Raw genomic sequence first — 17,994 nt, 5'->3', positions numbered from 1 at the left:
ATAGATGGACTAATAGACCAAGTCCCACACACTGCTAGAAGCCAAAATATTTTTTCAGAGCTAGATGCAGAAAAAATCTATATTCAATTTGCAACCTGATGGAGGTCAGTATAGATGGACTAATAGAACAAGTCCCACACACTGCTAGAAGCCCAAATATTTTTTCAGAGCTAGATGCAGAAAAAAATTATTTTTAATTTGCAACCTGATGGAGGTCAGTATAGATGGACTAATAGACCAAGTCCCACACACTGCTAGAAGCCCAAATATTTTATCAGAGCTAGATGCAGAAAAAATTATATTCAATTTGCAACCTGATGGAGGTCAGTATAGATGGACTAATAGAACAAGTCCCACACACTACTAGAAGCCCAAATATTTTTTCAGAGCTAGATGCAGAAAAAAAATATTTTTCATTTGCAACCTGATGGAGGTTAGTATAGATGGACTAATAGACCAAGTCCCACACACTGCTAGAAGCCCAAATATTTTTTCAGAGCTAGATGCAGAAAAAAATTATATTCAATTTGCAACCTGATGGAGGTCAGTATAGATGGACTAATAGAACAAGTCCCACACACTGCTAGAAGCCCAAATATTTTTTCAGAGCTAGATGCAGAAAAAAATTATTTTTAATTTGCAACCTGATGGAGGTCAGTATAGATGGACTAATAGACCAAGTCCCACACACTGCTAGAAGCCCAAATATTTTTTAAGAGCTAGATGCAGAAAAAAATTATATTCAATTTGCAACCTGATGGAGGTCAGTATAGATGGACTAATAGAACAAGTCCCACACACTGCTAGAAGCCCAAATATTTTTTCAGAGCTAGATGCAGAAAAAAATTATTTTTAATTTGCAACCTGATGGAGGTCAGTATAGATGGACTAATAGACCAAGTCCCACACACTGCTAGAAGCCCAAATATTTTATCAGAGCTAGATGCAGAAAAAAATTATATTCAATTTGCAACCTGATGGAGGTCAGTATAGATGGACTAATAGAACAAGTCCCACACACTACTAGAAGCCCAAATATTTTTTCAGAGCTAGATGCAGAAAAAAATTATTTTTAATTTGCAACCTGATGGAGGTCAGTATAGATGGACTAATAGACCAAGTCCCACACACTGCTAGAAGCCAAAATATTTTTTCAGAGCTAGATGCAGAAAAAAATTATATTCAATTTGCAACCTGATGGAGGTCAGTATAGATGGACTAATAGAACAAGTCCCACACACTGCTAGAAGCCCAAATATTTTTTCAGAGCTAGATGCAGAAAAAATTATTTTTAATTTGCAACCTGATGGAGGTCAGTATAGATGGACTAATAGACCAAGTCCCACACACTGCTAGAAGCCCAAATATTTTTTAGAGCTAGATGCAGAAAAAAATTATATTCAATTTGCAACCTGATGGAGGTCAGTATAGATGGACTAATAGAACAAGTCCCACACACTACTAGAAGCCCAAATATTTTTTCAGAGCTAGAAGAAGAAAAAAATTATTTTTAATTTGCAACCTGATGGAGGTCAGTATAGATGGACTAATAGAACAAGTCGAACACACTGCTAGAAGCCCAAATATTTTTTCAGAGCTAGAAGCAGAAAAAAATTATTTTTAATTTGCAACCTGATGGAGGTCAGTATAGATGGACTAATAGACCAAGTCCCACACACTGCTAGAAGCCCAAATATTTTTTCAGAGCTAGATGCAGAAAAAATTATATTCAATTTGCAACCTGATGGAGGTCAGTATAGATGGACTAATAGAACAAGTCCCACACACTGTTAGAAGCCCAAATATTTTTTCAGAGCTACATGCAGAAAAAAAATATTTTTAATTTGCAACCTGATGGAGGTCAGTATAGATGGACTAATAGACCAAGTCCCACACACTGCTAGAAGCCAAAATATTTTTTAAGAGCTAGATGCAGAAAAAAATTATTTTTAATTTGCAACCTGATGGAGGTCAGTATAGATGGACTAATAGACCAAGTCCCACACACTGCTAGAAGCCCAAATATTTTTTCAGAGCTAGATGCAGAAAAAAATTATTTTTAATTTGCAACCTGATGGAGGTCAGTATAGATGGACTAATAGACCAAGTCCCACACACTGCTAGAAGCCCAAATATTTTATCAGAGCTAGATGCAGAAAAAAATTATATTCAATTTGCAACCTGATGGAGGTCAGTATAGATGGACTAATAGAACAAGTCCCGCACACTACTAGAAGCCCAAATATTTTTTCAGAGCTAGATGCAGAAAAAAATTATTTTTAATTTGCAACCTGATGGAGGTCAGTATAGATGGACTAATAGACCAAGTCCCACACACTGCTAGAAGCCAAAATATTTTTTCAGAGCTAGATGCAGAAAAAAATTATATTCAATTTGCAACCTGATGGAGGTCAGTATAGATGGACTAATAGAACAAGTCCCACACACTACTAGAAGCCCAAATATTTTTTCAGAGCTAGATGCAGAAAAAAATTATTTTTAATTTGCAACCTGATGGAGGTTAGTATAGATGGACTAATAGACCAAGTCCCACACACTGCTAGAAGCCCAAATTTTTTTTCAGAGCTAGATGCAGAAAAAAATTATATTCAATTTGCAACCTGATGGAGGTCAGTATAGATGGATTAATAGAACAAGTCCCACACACTGCTAGAAGCCCAATTATTTTTTCAGAGCTAGATGCAGAAAAAAAATATTTTTAATTTGCAACCTGATGGAGGTCAGTATAGATGGACTAATAGACCAAGTCCCACACACTGCTAGAAGCCCAAATATTTTTTAAGAGCTAGATGCAGAAAAATATTATATTCATTTTGCAACCTGATGGAGGTCAGTATAGATGGACTAATAGAACAAGTCCCACACACTGTTAGAAGCCCAAATATTTTTTCAGAGCTAGATGCAGAAAAAAATTATATTCAATTTGCAACCTGATGGAGGTCAGTATAGATGGACTAATAGAACAAGTCCCACACACTACTAGAAGCCCAAATATTTTTTCAGAGCTAGATGCAGAAAAAAATTATTTTTAATTTGCAACCTGATGGAGGTCAGTATAGATGGACTAATAGACCAAGTCCCACACACTGCTAGAAGCCAAAATATTTTTTCAGAGCTGGATGCAGAAAAAAATTATATTCAATTTGCAACCTGATGGAGGTCAGTATAGATGGACTAATAGAACAAGTCCCACACACTACTAGAAGCCCAAATATTTTTTCAGAGCTAGATGCAGAAAAAAATAATTTTTAAATTGCAACCTGATGGAGGTTAGTATAGATGGACTAATAGACCAAGTCCCACACACTGCTAGAAGCCCAAATTTTTTTTCAGAGCTAGATGCAGAAAAAAATTATATTCAATTTGCAACCTGATGGAGGTCAGTATAGATGGACTTATAGAACAAGTCCCACACACTGCTAGAAGCCCAAATATTTTTTCAGAGCTAGATGCAGAAAAAAATTATTTTTAATTTGCAACCTGATGGAGGTCAGTATAGATGGACTAATAGACCAAGTCCCACACACTGCTAGAAGCCCAAATATTTTTTAAGAGCTAGATGCAGAAAAATATTATATTCAATTTGCAACCTGATGGAGGTCAGTATAGATGGACTAATAGAACAAGTCCCACACACTGTTAGAAGCCCAAATATTTTTTCAGAGCTAGATGCAGAAAAAAATTATATTCAATTTGCAACCTGATGGAGGTCAGCATAGATGGACTAATAGAACAAGTCCCACACACTACTAGAAGCCCAAATATTTTTTTAGAGCTAGATGCAGAAAAAACTTATTTTTAATTTGCAACCTGATGGAGGTCAGTATAGATGGACTAATAGACCAAGTCCCACACACTGCTAGAAGCCAAAATATTTTTTCAGAGCTAGATGCAGAAAAAAATTATATTCAATTTGCAACCTGATGGAGGTCAGTATAGATGGACTAATAGAACAAGTCCCACACACTACTAGAAGCCCAAATATTTTTTCAGAGCTAGATGCAGAAAAAAAATATTTTTAAATTGCAACCTGATGGAGGTTAGTATAGATGGACTAATAGACCAAGTCCCACACACTGCTAGAAGCCCAAATATTTTATCAGAGCTAGATGCAGAAAAAAATTATATTCAATTTGCAACCTGATGGAGGTCAGTATAGATGGACTAATAGAACAAGTCCCGCACACTACTAGAAGCCCAAATATTTTTTCAGAGCTAGATGCAGAAAAAAATTATTTTTAATTTGCAACCTGATGGAGGTCAGTATAGATGGACTAATAGACCAAGTCCCACACACTGCTAGTAGCCAAAATATTTTTTCAGAGCTAGATGCAGAAAAAAATTATATTCAATTTGCAACCTGATGGAGGTCAGTATAGATGGACTAATAGAACAAGTCCCACACACTACTAGAAGCCCAAATATTTTTTCAGAGCTAGATGCAGAAAAAAATTATTTTTAATTTGCAACCTGATGGAGGTTAGTATAGATGGACTAATAGACCAAGTCCCACACACTGCTAGAAGCCCAAATTTTTTTTCAGAGCTAGACGCAGAAAAAAATTATATTCAATTTGCAACCTGATGGAGGTCAGTATAGATGGACTAATAGAACAAGTCCCACACACTACTAGAAGCCCAAATATTTTTTCAGAGCTAGATGCAGAAAAAAATTATTTTTAATTTGCAACCTGATGGAGGTCAGTATAGATGGACTAATAGACCAAGTCCCACACACTGCTAGAAGCCAAAATATTTTTTCAGAGCTAGATGCAGAAAAAAATTATATTCAATTTGCAACCTGATGGAGGTCAGTATAGATGGACTAATAGAACAAGTCCCACACACTACTAGAAGCCCAAATATTTTTTCAGAGCTAGATGCAGAAAAAAATTATTTTTAAATTGCAACCTGATGGAGGTTAGTATAGATGGACTAATAGACCAAGTCCCACACACTGCTAGAAGCCCAAATATTTTTTCAGAGCTAGATGCAGAAAAAAATTATGTTCAATTTGCAACCTGATGGAGGTCAGTATAGATGGACTAATAGAACAAGTCTCACACACTGCTAGAAGCCCAAATATTCTTTCAGAGCTAGATGCAGAAAAAAATTATTTTTAATTTGCAACCTGATGGAGTTCAGTATAGATGGACTAATAGACCAAGTCCCACACACAGCTAGAAGCCCAAATATTTTTTCAGAGCTAGATGCAGAAAAAAATTATATTCAATTTGCAACCTGATGGAGGTCAGTATAGATGGACTAATAGAACAAGTCCCACACACTGCTAGAAGCCCAAATATTTTTCAGAGCTACATGCAGAAAAAAAATATTTTTAATTTGCAACCTGATGGAGGTCAGTATAGATGGACTAATAGACCAAGTCCCACACACTGCTAGAAGCCCAAATATTTTTTAGAGCTAGATGCAGAAAAAAATTATATTCAATTTGCAACCTGATGGAGGTCAGTATAGATGGACTAATAGAACAAGTCCCACACACTACTAGAAGCCCAAATATTTTTTCAGAGCTAGATGAAGAAAAAAATTATTTTTAATTTGCAACCTGATGGAGGTCAGTATAGATGGACTAATAGAACAAGTCGAACACACTGCTAGAAGCCCAAATATTTTTTCAGAGCTAGAAGCAGAAAAAAATTATTTTTAATTTGCAACCTGATGGAGGTCAGTATAGATGGACTAATAGACCAAGACCCACACACTGCTAGAAGCCCAAATATTTTTTCAGAGCTAGATGCAGAAAAAATTATATTCAATTTGCAACCTGATGGAGGTCAGTATAGATGGACTAATAGAACAAGTCCCACACACTGCTAGAAGCCCAAATATTTTTTCAGAGCTACATGCAGAAAAAAAATATTTTTAATTTGCAACCTGATGGAGGTCAGTATAGATGGACTAATAGAACAAGTCCCACACACTACTAGAAGCCCAAATATTTTTTCAGAGCTAGATGCAGAAAAAAATTATTTTTAAATTGCAACCTGATGGAGGTTAGTATAGATGGACTAATAGACCAAGTCCCACACACTGCTAGAAGCCCAAATATTTTTTCAGAGCTAGATGCAGAAAAAAATTATGTTCAATTTGCAACCTGATGGAGGTCAGTATAGATGGACTAATAGAACAAGTCTCACACACTGCTAGAAGCCCAAATATTCTTTCAGAGCTAGATGCAGAAAAAAATTATTTTTAATTTGCAACCTGATGGAGTTCAGTATAGATGGACTAATAGACCAAGTCCCACACACAGCTAGAAGCCCAAATATTTTTTCAGAGCTAGATGCAGAAAAAAATTATATTCAATTTGCAACCTGATGGAGGTCAGTATAGATGGACTAATAGAACAAGTCCCACACACTGCTAGAAGCCCAAATATTTTTCAGAGCTACATGCAGAAAAAAAATATTTTTAATTTGCAACCTGATGGAGGTCAGTATAGATGGACTAATAGACCAAGTCCCACACACTGCTAGAAGCCCAAATATTTTTTAGAGCTAGATGCAGAAAAAAATTATATTCAATTTGCAACCTGATGGAGGTCAGTATAGATGGACTAATAGAACAAGTCCCACACACTACTAGAAGCCCAAATATTTTTTCAGAGCTAGATGAAGAAAAAAATTATTTTTAATTTGCAACCTGATGGAGGTCAGTATAGATGGACTAATAGAACAAGTCGAACACACTGCTAGAAGCCCAAATATTTTTTCAGAGCTAGAAGCAGAAAAAAATTATTTTTAATTTGCAACCTGATGGAGGTCAGTATAGATGGACTAATAGACCAAGACCCACACACTGCTAGAAGCCCAAATATTTTTTCAGAGCTAGATGCAGAAAAAATTATATTCAATTTGCAACCTGATGGAGGTCAGTATAGATGGACTAATAGAACAAGTCCCACACACTGCTAGAAGCCCAAATATTTTTTCAGAGCTACATGCAGAAAAAAAATATTTTTAATTTGCAAGCTGATGGAGGTCAGTATAGATGGACTAATTGACCAAGTCCCACACACTGCTAGAAGCCCAAATATTTTTTCAGAACTAGATGCAGAAAAAAAATATATTCAATTTGCAACCTGATGGAGGTCAGTATAGATGGACTAATAGAACAAGTCCCAAACACTGCTAGAAGCCTAAATATTTTTTCAGAGCTAGATGCAGAAAAAAATTATTTTTAATTTGCAACCTGATGGAGGTCAGTATACATGGACTAATACACCAAGTCCCACACACTGCTAGAAGCCCAAATATTTTTTCAGAGCTAGATGCAGAAAAAAATTATTTTTAATTTGCAACCTGATGGAGGTCAGTATAGATTAACTAATAGACCAAGTCCCACACACTGCTAGAAGCCCAAATATTTTTTAAGAGCTAGATGCAGAAAAAAATTATATTCAATTTGCAACCTGATGGAGGTCAGTATTGATGGACTAATAGAACAAGTCCCACACACTGCTAGAAGCCCAAATATTTTTTCAGAGCTAGATGAAGAAAAAAATTATATTCAATTTGCAACCTGATGGAGGTCAGTATAGATGGACTAATAGAACAAGTCCCACACACTACTAGAAGCCCAAATATTTATTCAGAGCTAGATGCAGAAAAAAATTATTTTTAATTTGCAACCTGATGGAGGTCAGTATAGATGGACTAATAGACCAAGTCCCACACACTGCTAGAAGCCCAAATATTTTTTCAGAGCTAGATGCAGAAAAAAATTATATTCAATTTGCAACCTGATGGAGGTCAGTATAGATGGACTAATAGAACAAGTCCCACACACTGCTAGAAGCCCAAATATTTTTTCAGAGCTAGATGCAGAAAAAAATTATATTCAATTTGCAACCTGATGGAGGTCAGTATAGATGGACTAATAGAGCAAGTCCCACACACTGCTAGAAGACCAAATATTTTTCAGAGCTACATGCAGAAAAAAAATATTTTTAATTTGCAACCTGATGGAGGTCAGTATAGATGGACTAATAGACCAAGTCCCACACACTGCTAGAAGCCCAAATATTTTTTAGAGCTAGATGCAGAAAAAAATTATATTCAATTTGCAACCTGATGGAGGTCAGTATAGATGGACTAATAGAACAAGTCCCACACACTACTAGAAGCCCAAATATTTTTTCAGAGCTAGATGAAGAAAAAAATTATTTTTAATTTGCAACCTGATGGAGGTCAGTATAGATGGACTAATAGAACAAGTCGAACACACTGCTAGAAGCCCAAATATTTTTTCAGAGCTAGAAGCAGAAAAAAATTATTTTTAATTTGCAACCTGATGGAGGTCAGTATAGATGGACTAATAGACCAAGACCCACACACTGCTAGAAGCCCAAATATTTTTTCAGAGCTAGATGCAGAAAAAATTATATTCAATTTGCAACCTGATGGAGGTCAGTATAGATGGACTAATAGAACAAGTCCCACACACTGCTAGAAGCCCAAATATTTTTTCAGAGCTACATGCAGAAAAAAAATATTTTTAATTTGCAACCTGATGGAGGTCAGTATAGATGGACTAATAGACCAAGTCCCACACACTGCTAGAAGCCCAAATATTTTTTAGAGCTAGATGCAGAAAAAAATTATATTCAATTTGCAACCTGATGGAGGTCAGTATAGATGGACTAATAGAACAAGTCCCACACACTACTAGAAGCCCAAATATTTTTTCAGAGCTAGATGCAGAAAAAAAATAATTTTAATTTGCAACCTGATGGAGGTCAGTATAGATGGACTAATAGAACATGTCGAACACACTGCTAGAAGCCCAAATATTTTTTCAGATCTAGAAGCAGAAAAAAATTATTTTTAATTTGCAACCTGATGGAGGTCAGTATAGATGGACAAATAGACCAAGTCCCACACACTGCTAGAAGCCCAAATATTTTTTCAGAGCTAGATGCAGAAAAAATTATATTCAATTTGCAACCTGATGGAGGTCAGTATAGATGGATTAATAGAACAAGTCGAACACACTGCTAGAAGCCCAAATATTTTTTCAGAGCTAGATGCAGAAAAAAATTATATTCTTTTTGCAACCTGATGGAGGTCAGTATAGATGGACTAATAGAACAAGTCCCACACACTGCTAGAAGCCCAAATATTTTTTCAGAGCTAGATGCAGAAAAAAAATATTTTTAATTTGCAAGCTGATGGAGGTCAGTATACATGGACTAATAGACCAAGTCCCACACACTGCTAGAAGCCCAAATATTTTTTCAGAGCTAGATGCAGAAAAAAATTATATTCAATTTGCAACCTGATGGAGGTCAGTATAGATGGACTAATAGAACACGTCCCACACACTACTAGAAGCCCAAATATTTTTTCAGAGCTAGATGCAGAAAAAAATTTTTTTCAATTTGCAACCTGATGGAGGTCAGTATAGATGGACTAATAGACCAAGTCCCACACACTGCTAGAAGCCCAAATATTTTTTAAGAGCTAGATGCAGAAAAATATTATATTCATTTTGCAACCTGATGGAGGTCAGTATAGATGGACTAATAGAACAAGTCCCACACACTGTTAGAAGCCCAAATATTTTTTCAGAGCTAGATGCAGAAAAAAATTATATTCAATTTGCAACCTGATGGAGGTCAGTATAGATGGACTAATAGAACAAGTCGAACACACTGCTAGAAGCCCAAATATTTTTTCAGATCTAGAAGCAGAAAAAAATTATTTTTAATTTGCAACCTGATGGAGGTCAGTATAGATGGACAAATAGACCAAGTCCCACACACTGCTAGAAGCCCAAATATTTTTTCAGAGCTAGATGCAGAAAAAATTATATTCAATTTGCAACCTGATGGAGGTCAGTATAGATGGACTAATAGAACAAGTCGAACTCACTGCTAGAAGCCCAAATATTTTTTCAGAGCTAGATGCAGAAAAAAATTATATTCTTTTTGCAACCTGATGGAGGTCAGTATAGATGGACTAATAGAACAAGTCCCACACACTGCTAGAAGCCCAAATATTTTTTCAGAGCTAGATGCAGAAAAAAATTATTTTTAATTTGCAACCTGATGGAGGTCAGTATAGATGGACTAATAGACCAAGTCCCACACACTGCTAGAAGCCAAAATATTTTTTCAGAGCTAGATGCAGAAAAAAATTATATTCAATTTGCAACCTGATGGAGGTCAGTATAGATGGACTAATAGAACAAGTCCCACACACTACTAGAAGCCCAAATATTTTTTCAGAGCTAGATGCAGAAAAAAATTATTTTTAAATTGCAACCTGATGGAGGTTAGTATAGATGGACTAATAGACCAAGTCCCACACACTGCTAGAAGCCCAAATATTTTATCAGAGCTAGATGCAGAAAAAAATTATATTCAATTTGCAACCTGATGGAGGTCAGTATAGATGGACTAATAGAACAAGTCCCGCACACTACTAGAAGCCCAAATATTTTTTCAGAGCTAGATGCAGAAAAAAATTATTTTTAATTTGCAACCTGATGGAGGTCAGTATAGATGGACTAATAGACCAAGTCCCACACACTGCTAGAAGCCCAAATATTTTTTCAGAGCTAGATGCACAAAAAAATTATATTCAATTTGCAACCTGATGGAGGTCAGTATAGATGGACTAATAGAACACGTCCCACACACTACTAGAAGCCCAAATATTTTTTCAGAGCTAGATGCAGAAAAAAATTTTTTTCAATTTGCAACCTGATGGAGGTCAGTATAGATGGACTAATAGACCAAGTCCCACACACTGCTAGAAGCCCAAATATTTTTTCAGAGCTAGATGCAGAAAAAAACTATATTCAATTTGCAACCTGATGGAGGTCAGTATAGATGGACTAATAGAACAAGTCCCACACACTGCTAGAAGCCCAAATATTTTTTCAGAGCTAGATGCAGAAAAAAATTATTTTTAATTTGCAACCTGATGGAGGTCAGTATAGATTAACTAATAGACCAAGTCCCACACACTGCTAGAAGCCCAAATATTTTTTAAGAGCTAGATGCAGAAAAAAATTATATTCAATTTGCAACCTGATGGAGGTCAGTATAGATGGACTAATAGAACAAGTCCCACACACTGCTAGAAGCCCAAATATTTTTTCAGAGCTAGATGCAGAAAAAAATTATATTCAATTTGCAACCTGATGGAGGTCAGTATAGATGGACTAATAGAACAAGTCCCACACACTACTAGAAGCCCAAATATTTATTCAGAGCTAGATGCAGAAAAAAAATATTTTTAATTTGCAACCTGATGGAGGTCAGTATAGATGGACTAATAGACCAAGTCCCACACACTGCTAGAAGCCCAAATATTTTTTCAGAGCTAGATGCAGAAAAAAATTATATTCAATTTGCAACCTGATGGAGGTCAGTATAGATGGACTAATACAACAAGTCCCACACACTGCTAGAAGCCCAAATATTTTTTCAGAGCTAGATGCAGAAAAAAAATATTTTTAATTTGCAACCTGATGGAGGTCAGTATAGATGGACTAATAGACCAAGTCCCACACACTGCTAGAAGCCCAAATATTTTTTCAGAGCTACATGCAGAAAAAAATTATATTCAATTTGCAACCTGATGGAGGTCAGTATAGATGGGCTAATAGACCAAGTCCCACACACTGCAAGAAGCCCAAATATTTTTTAGAGCTAGATGCAGAAAAAAATTATATTCAATTTGCAACCTGATGGAGGTCAGTATAGATGGACTAATAGAACAAGTCCCACACACTACTAGAAGCCCAAATATTTTTTCAGAGCTAGATGCAGAAAAAAATTATTTTTAATTTGCAAACTGATGGAGGTCAGTATAGATGGACTAATAGACCAAGTCCCACACACTGCTAGAAGCCAAAATATTTTTTCAGAGCTAGATGCAGAAAAAAATTATATTCAATTTGCAACCTGATGGAGGTCAGTATAGATGGACTAATAGAACAAGTCCCACACACTACTAGAAGCCCAAATATTTTTTCAGAGCTAGATGCAGAAAAAAATTATTTTTAATTTGCAACCTGATGGAGGTTAGTATAGATGGACTAATAGACCAAGTGCCACACACTGCTAGAAGCCCAAATATTTTTTTAGAGCTAGATGCAGAAAAAAATTATATTCAATTTGCAACCTGATGGAGATCAGTTTAGATGGACTAATAGAACAAGTCCCACAAACTGCTAGAAGCCCAAATATTTTTTCAGAGCTAGATGCAGAAAAAAATTATTTTTAATTTGCAACCTGATGGAGGTCAGTATAGATGGACTAATAGATCAAGTCCCACACACTGCTAGAAGCCCAAATATTTTTTCAGAGCTAGATGCAGAAAAAAATTATATTCAATTTGCAACCTGATGGAGGTCAGTATAGATGGACTAATAGAACAAGTCCCACACACTGCTAGAAGCCCAAATATTTTTTCAGAGCTACATGCAGAAAATAAATATTTTTAATTTGCAACCTGATGGAGGTCAGTATAGATGGACTAATAGACCAAGTCCCACACACTGCTAGAAGCCCAAATATTTTTCAGAGCTAGATGCAGAAAAAAATAATATTCAATTTGCAACCTGATGGAGGTCAGTATAGATGGACTAATAGAACAAGTCCCACACACTACTAGAAGCCCAAATATTTTTTCAGAGCTAGATGAAGAAAAAAATTATTTTTAATTTGCAACCTGATGGAGGTCAGTATAGATGGACTAATAGAACAAGTCGAACACACTGCTAGAAGCCCAAATATTTTTTCAGAGCTAGAAGCAGAAAAAAAATATTTTTAATTTGCAACCTGATGGAGGTCAGTATAGATGGACTAATAGACCAAGTCCCACACACTGCTAGAAGCCCAAATTTTTTTTCAGAGCTAGATGCAGAAAAAATTATATTCAATTTGCAACCTGATGGAGGTCAGTATAGATGGACTAATAGAACAAGTCCCACACACTGCTAGAAGCCCAAATATTTTTTCAGAGCTACATGCAGAAAAAAAATATTTTTAATTTGCAACCTGATGGAGGTCAGTATAGATGGACTAATAGACCAAGTCCCACACACTGCTAGAAGCCCAAATATTTTTTAGAGCTAGATGCAGAAAAAATTATGTTCAATTTGCAACCTGATGGAGGTCAGTATAGATGGACTAATAGAACAAGTCCCACACACTACTAGAAGCCCAAATATTTTTTCAGAGCTAGATGCAGAAAAAAATATTTTTAATTTGCAACCTGATGGAGGTCAGTATAGATGGACTAATAGAACAAGTCGAACACACTGCTAGAAGCCCAAATATTTTTTCAGAGCTAGAAGCAGAAAAAAATTATTTTTAATTAGCAACCTGATGGAGGTCAGTATAGATGGACAAATAGACCAAGTCCCACACACTGCTAGAAGCCCAAATATTTTTTCAGAGCTAGATGCAGAAAAAATTATATTCAATTTGCAACCTGATGGAGCTCAGTATAGATGGACTAATAGAACAAGTCGAACACACTGCTAGAAGCCCAAATATTTTTTCAGAGCTAGATGCAGAAAAAAATTATATTCTTTTTGCAACCTGATGGAGGTCAGTACAGATGGACTAATAGAACAAGTCCCACACACTCTAGAAGCCCAAATATTTTTTCAGAGCTAGATGCAGAAAAAAATTATTTTTAATTTGCAACCTGATGGAGGTCAGTATAGATGGACTAATAGACCAAGTCCCACACACTGCTAGAAGCCCAAATATTTTTTCAGAGCTAGATGCAGAAAAAAATTATATTCAATTTGCAACCTGATGGAGGTCAGTATAGATGGACTAATAGAACACGTCCCACACACTACTAGAAGCCCAAATATTTTTTCAGAGCTAGATGCAGAAAAATAATTTTTTCAATTTGCAACCTGATGGAGGTCAGTATAGATGGACTAATAGACCAAGTCCCACAGACTGCTAGAAGCCCAAATATTTTTTCAGAGCTAGATGCAAAAAAAAACTATATTCAATTTGCAACCTGATGGAAGTCAGTATAGATGGACTAATAGAACAAGTCCCACACACTGCTAGAAGCATAAAATTTTTTTCAGAGCTAGATGCAGAAAAAAAATATTTTTAATTTGCAACCTGATGGAGGTCAGTATAGATTAACTAATAGACCAAGTCCCACACACTGCTAGAAGCCCAAATATTTTTTAAGAGCTAGATGCAGAAAAAAATTATATTCAATTTGCAGCCTGATGGAGGTCAGTATAGATGGACTAATAGAACAAGTCCCACACACTGCTAGAAGCCCAAATATTTTTTCAGAGCTAGATGCAGAAAAAAATTATATTCAATTTGCAACCTGATGGAGGTCAGTATAGATGGACTAATAGAACAAGTCCCACACACTACTAGAAGCCCAAATATTTTTTCAGAGCTAGATGCAGAAAAAAATTATTTTTAATTTGCAACCTGATGGAGGTCAGTATAGATGGACTAATAGACCAAGTCCCACACACTACTAGAAGCCCAAATATTTTTTCAGAGCTAGATGCAGAAAAAAATTACATTCAATTTGCAACCTGATGGAGGTCAGTATAGATGGACTAATAGAACAAGTCCCACACACTGCTAGAAGCCCAAATATTTTTTCAGAGCTAGATGCAGAAAAAAAATATTTTTAATTTGCAACCTGATGGAGGTCAGTATAGATGGACTAATAGACCAAGTCCCACACACTGCTAGAAGCCCAAATATTTTTTCAGAGCTAGATGCAGAAAAAAATTATATTCAATTTGCAACCTGATGGAGGTCAGTATAGATGGACTAATAGAACAAGTCCCACACACTGCTAGAAGCCCAAATATTTTTTCAGGGCTACATGCAGAAAAAAAATATTTTTAATTTGCAACCTGATGGAGGTCAGTATAGATGGACTAATAGACCAAGTCCCACACACTGCTAGAAGCCCAAATATTTTTTAGAGCTAGATGCAGAAAAAAATTATATTCAATTTGCAACCTGATGGAGGTCAGTATAGATGGACTAAAAGAACAAGTCCCACACACTACTAGAAGCCCAAATATTTTTTCAGAGCTAGATGCAGAAAAAAATTATTTTTAATTTGCAACCTGATGGAGGTCAGTATAGATGGACTAATAGACCAAGTCCCACACACTGCTAGAAGCCCAAATATTTTTTCAGAGCTAGATGCAGAAAAAAATTATATTCAATTTGCAACCTGATGGAGGTCAGTATAGATGGACTAATAGAACAAGTCCCGCACACTACTAGAAGCCCAAATATTTTTTCAGAGCTACATGCAGAAAAAAAATATTTTTAATTTGCAACCTGATGGAGGTCAGTATAGATGGACTAATAGACCAAGTCCCACACACTGCTAGAAGCCCAAATATTTTATAGAGCTAGATGCAGAAAAAAATTATATTCAATTTGCAACCTGATGGAGGTCAGTATAGATGGACTAATAGAACAAGTCCCACACACTACTAGAAGCCCAAATATTTTTTCAGAGCTAGATGCAGAAAAAAATTATTTTTAATTTGCAACCTGATGGAGGTCAGTATAGATGGACTAATAGACCAAGTCCCACACACTGCTAGAAGCCCAAATATTTTTTCAGAGCTAGATGCAGAAAAAAATTATATTCAATTTGCAACCTGATGGAGGTCAGTATAGATGGACTAAAAGAACAAGTCCCGCACACTACTAGAAGCCCAAATATTTTTTCAGAGCTACATGCAGAAAAAAAATATTTTTAATTTGCAACCTGATGGAGGTCAGTATAGATGGACTAATAGACCAAGTCCCACACACTGCTAGAAGCCCAAATATTTTATAGAGCTAGATGCAGAAAAAAATTATATTCAATTTGCAACCTGATGGAGGTCAGTATAGATGGACTAATAGAACAAGTCCCACACACTACTAGAAGCCCAAATATTTTTTCAGAGCTAGATGCAGAAAAAAATTATTTTTAATTTGCAACCTGATGGAGGTCAGTATAGATGGACTAATAGACCAAGTCCCACACACTGCTAGAAGCCCAAATATTTTTTCAGAGCTAGATGCAGAAAAAAATTATATTCAATTTGCAACCTGATGGAGGTCAGTATAGATGGACTAATAGAACACGTCCCACACACTACTAGAAGCCCAAATATTTTTTCAGAGCTAGATGGAGAAAAAAAATTTTTTCAATTTGCAACCTGATGGAGGTCAGTATAGATGGACTAATAGACCAAGTCCCACACACTGCTAGAAGCCCAAATATTTTTTCAGAGCTAGATGCAGAAAAAAATTATATTCAATTTGCAACCTGATGGAGGTCAGTATAGATGGACTAATAGAACAAGTCCCACACACTGCTAGAAGCCCAAATATTTTTTCAGAGCTAGATGCAGAAAAAAATTATTTTTAATTTGCAACCTGATGGAGGTCAGTATAGATGGACTAATAGACCAAGTCCCACACACTGCTAGAAGCCCAAATATTTTTTCAGAGCTAGATGCAGAAAAAAATTATATTCAATTTGCAACCCGATGGAGGTCAGTATAGATGGACTAATAGAACAAGTCCCACACACTACTAGAAGCCCAAATATTTTTTCAGAGCTAGATGCAGAAAAAAATTATTTTTAATTTGCAACCTGATGGAGGTCAGTATAGATGGACTAATAGAACAAGTCGAACACACTGCTAGAAGCCCAAATATTTTTTCAGATCTAGAAGCAGAAAAAAATTATTTTTAATTTGCAACCTGATGGAGGTCAGTATAGATGGACAAATAGACCAAGTCCCACACACTGCTAGAAGCCCAAATATTTTTTCAGAGCTAGATGCAGAAAAAATTATATTCAATTTGCAACCTGATGGAGGTCAGTATAGATGGACTAATAGAACAAGTCGAACACACTGCTAGAAGCCCAAATATTTTTTCAGAGCTAGATGCAGAAAAAAATTATATTCTTTTTGCAACCTGATGGAGGTCAGTATAGATGGACTAATAGAACAAGTCCCACACACTGCTAGAAGCCCAAATATTTTTTCAGAGCTAGATGCAGAAAAAAAATATTTTTAATTTGCAAGCTGATGGAGGTCAGTATAGATGGACTAATTGACCAAGTCCCACACACTGCTAGAAGCCCAAATATTTTTTCAGAACTAGATGCAGAAAAAAATTATATTCAATTTGCAACCTGATAGAGGTCAGTATAGATGGACTAATAGAACAAGTCCCAAACACTGCTAGAAGCCTAAATATTTTTTCAGAGCTAGATGCAGAAAAAAATTATTTTTAATTTGCAACCTGATGGAGGTCAGTATACATGGACTAATAGACCAAGTCCCACACACTGCTAGAAGCCCAAATATTTTTTCAGAGCTAGATGCAGAAAAAAATTATATTCAATTTGCAACCTGATGGAGGTCAGTATAGATGGACTAATAGAACACGTCCCACACACTACTAGAAGCCCAAATATTTTTTCAGAGCTAGATGCAGAAAAATTTTTTTTTCAATTTGCAACCTGATGGAGGTCAGTATAGATGGACTAATAGACCAAGTCCCACACACTGCTAGAAGCCCAAATATTTTTTCAGAGCTAGATGCAGAAAAAAACTATATTCAATTTGCAACCTGATGGAGGTCAGTATAGATGGACTAATAGAACAAGTCCCACACACTGCTAGAAGCCCAAATATTTTTTCAGAGCTAGATGCAGAAAAAAATTATTTTTAATTTGCAACCTGATGGAGGTCAGTATAGATTAACTAATAGACCAAGTCCCACACACTGCTAGAAGCCCAAATATTTTTTCAGAGCTACATGCAGAAAAAAATTATATTCAATTTGCAACCTGATGGAGGTCAGTATAGATGGGCTAATAGACCAAGTCCCACACACTGCAAGAAGCCCAAATATTTTTTAGAGCTAGATGCAGAAAAAAATTATATTCAATTTGCA

Source organism: Phyllobates terribilis, unplaced genomic scaffold (assembly GCF_046119375.1).
Source record: "Phyllobates terribilis strain yellow unplaced genomic scaffold, ASM4611937v1 Scaffold_13__5_contigs__length_258822181, whole genome shotgun sequence".
Classification (NCBI taxonomy): Eukaryota; Metazoa; Chordata; class Amphibia; order Anura; family Dendrobatidae; genus Phyllobates; species Phyllobates terribilis.
This window is presented reverse-complemented; position numbering follows the sequence as displayed.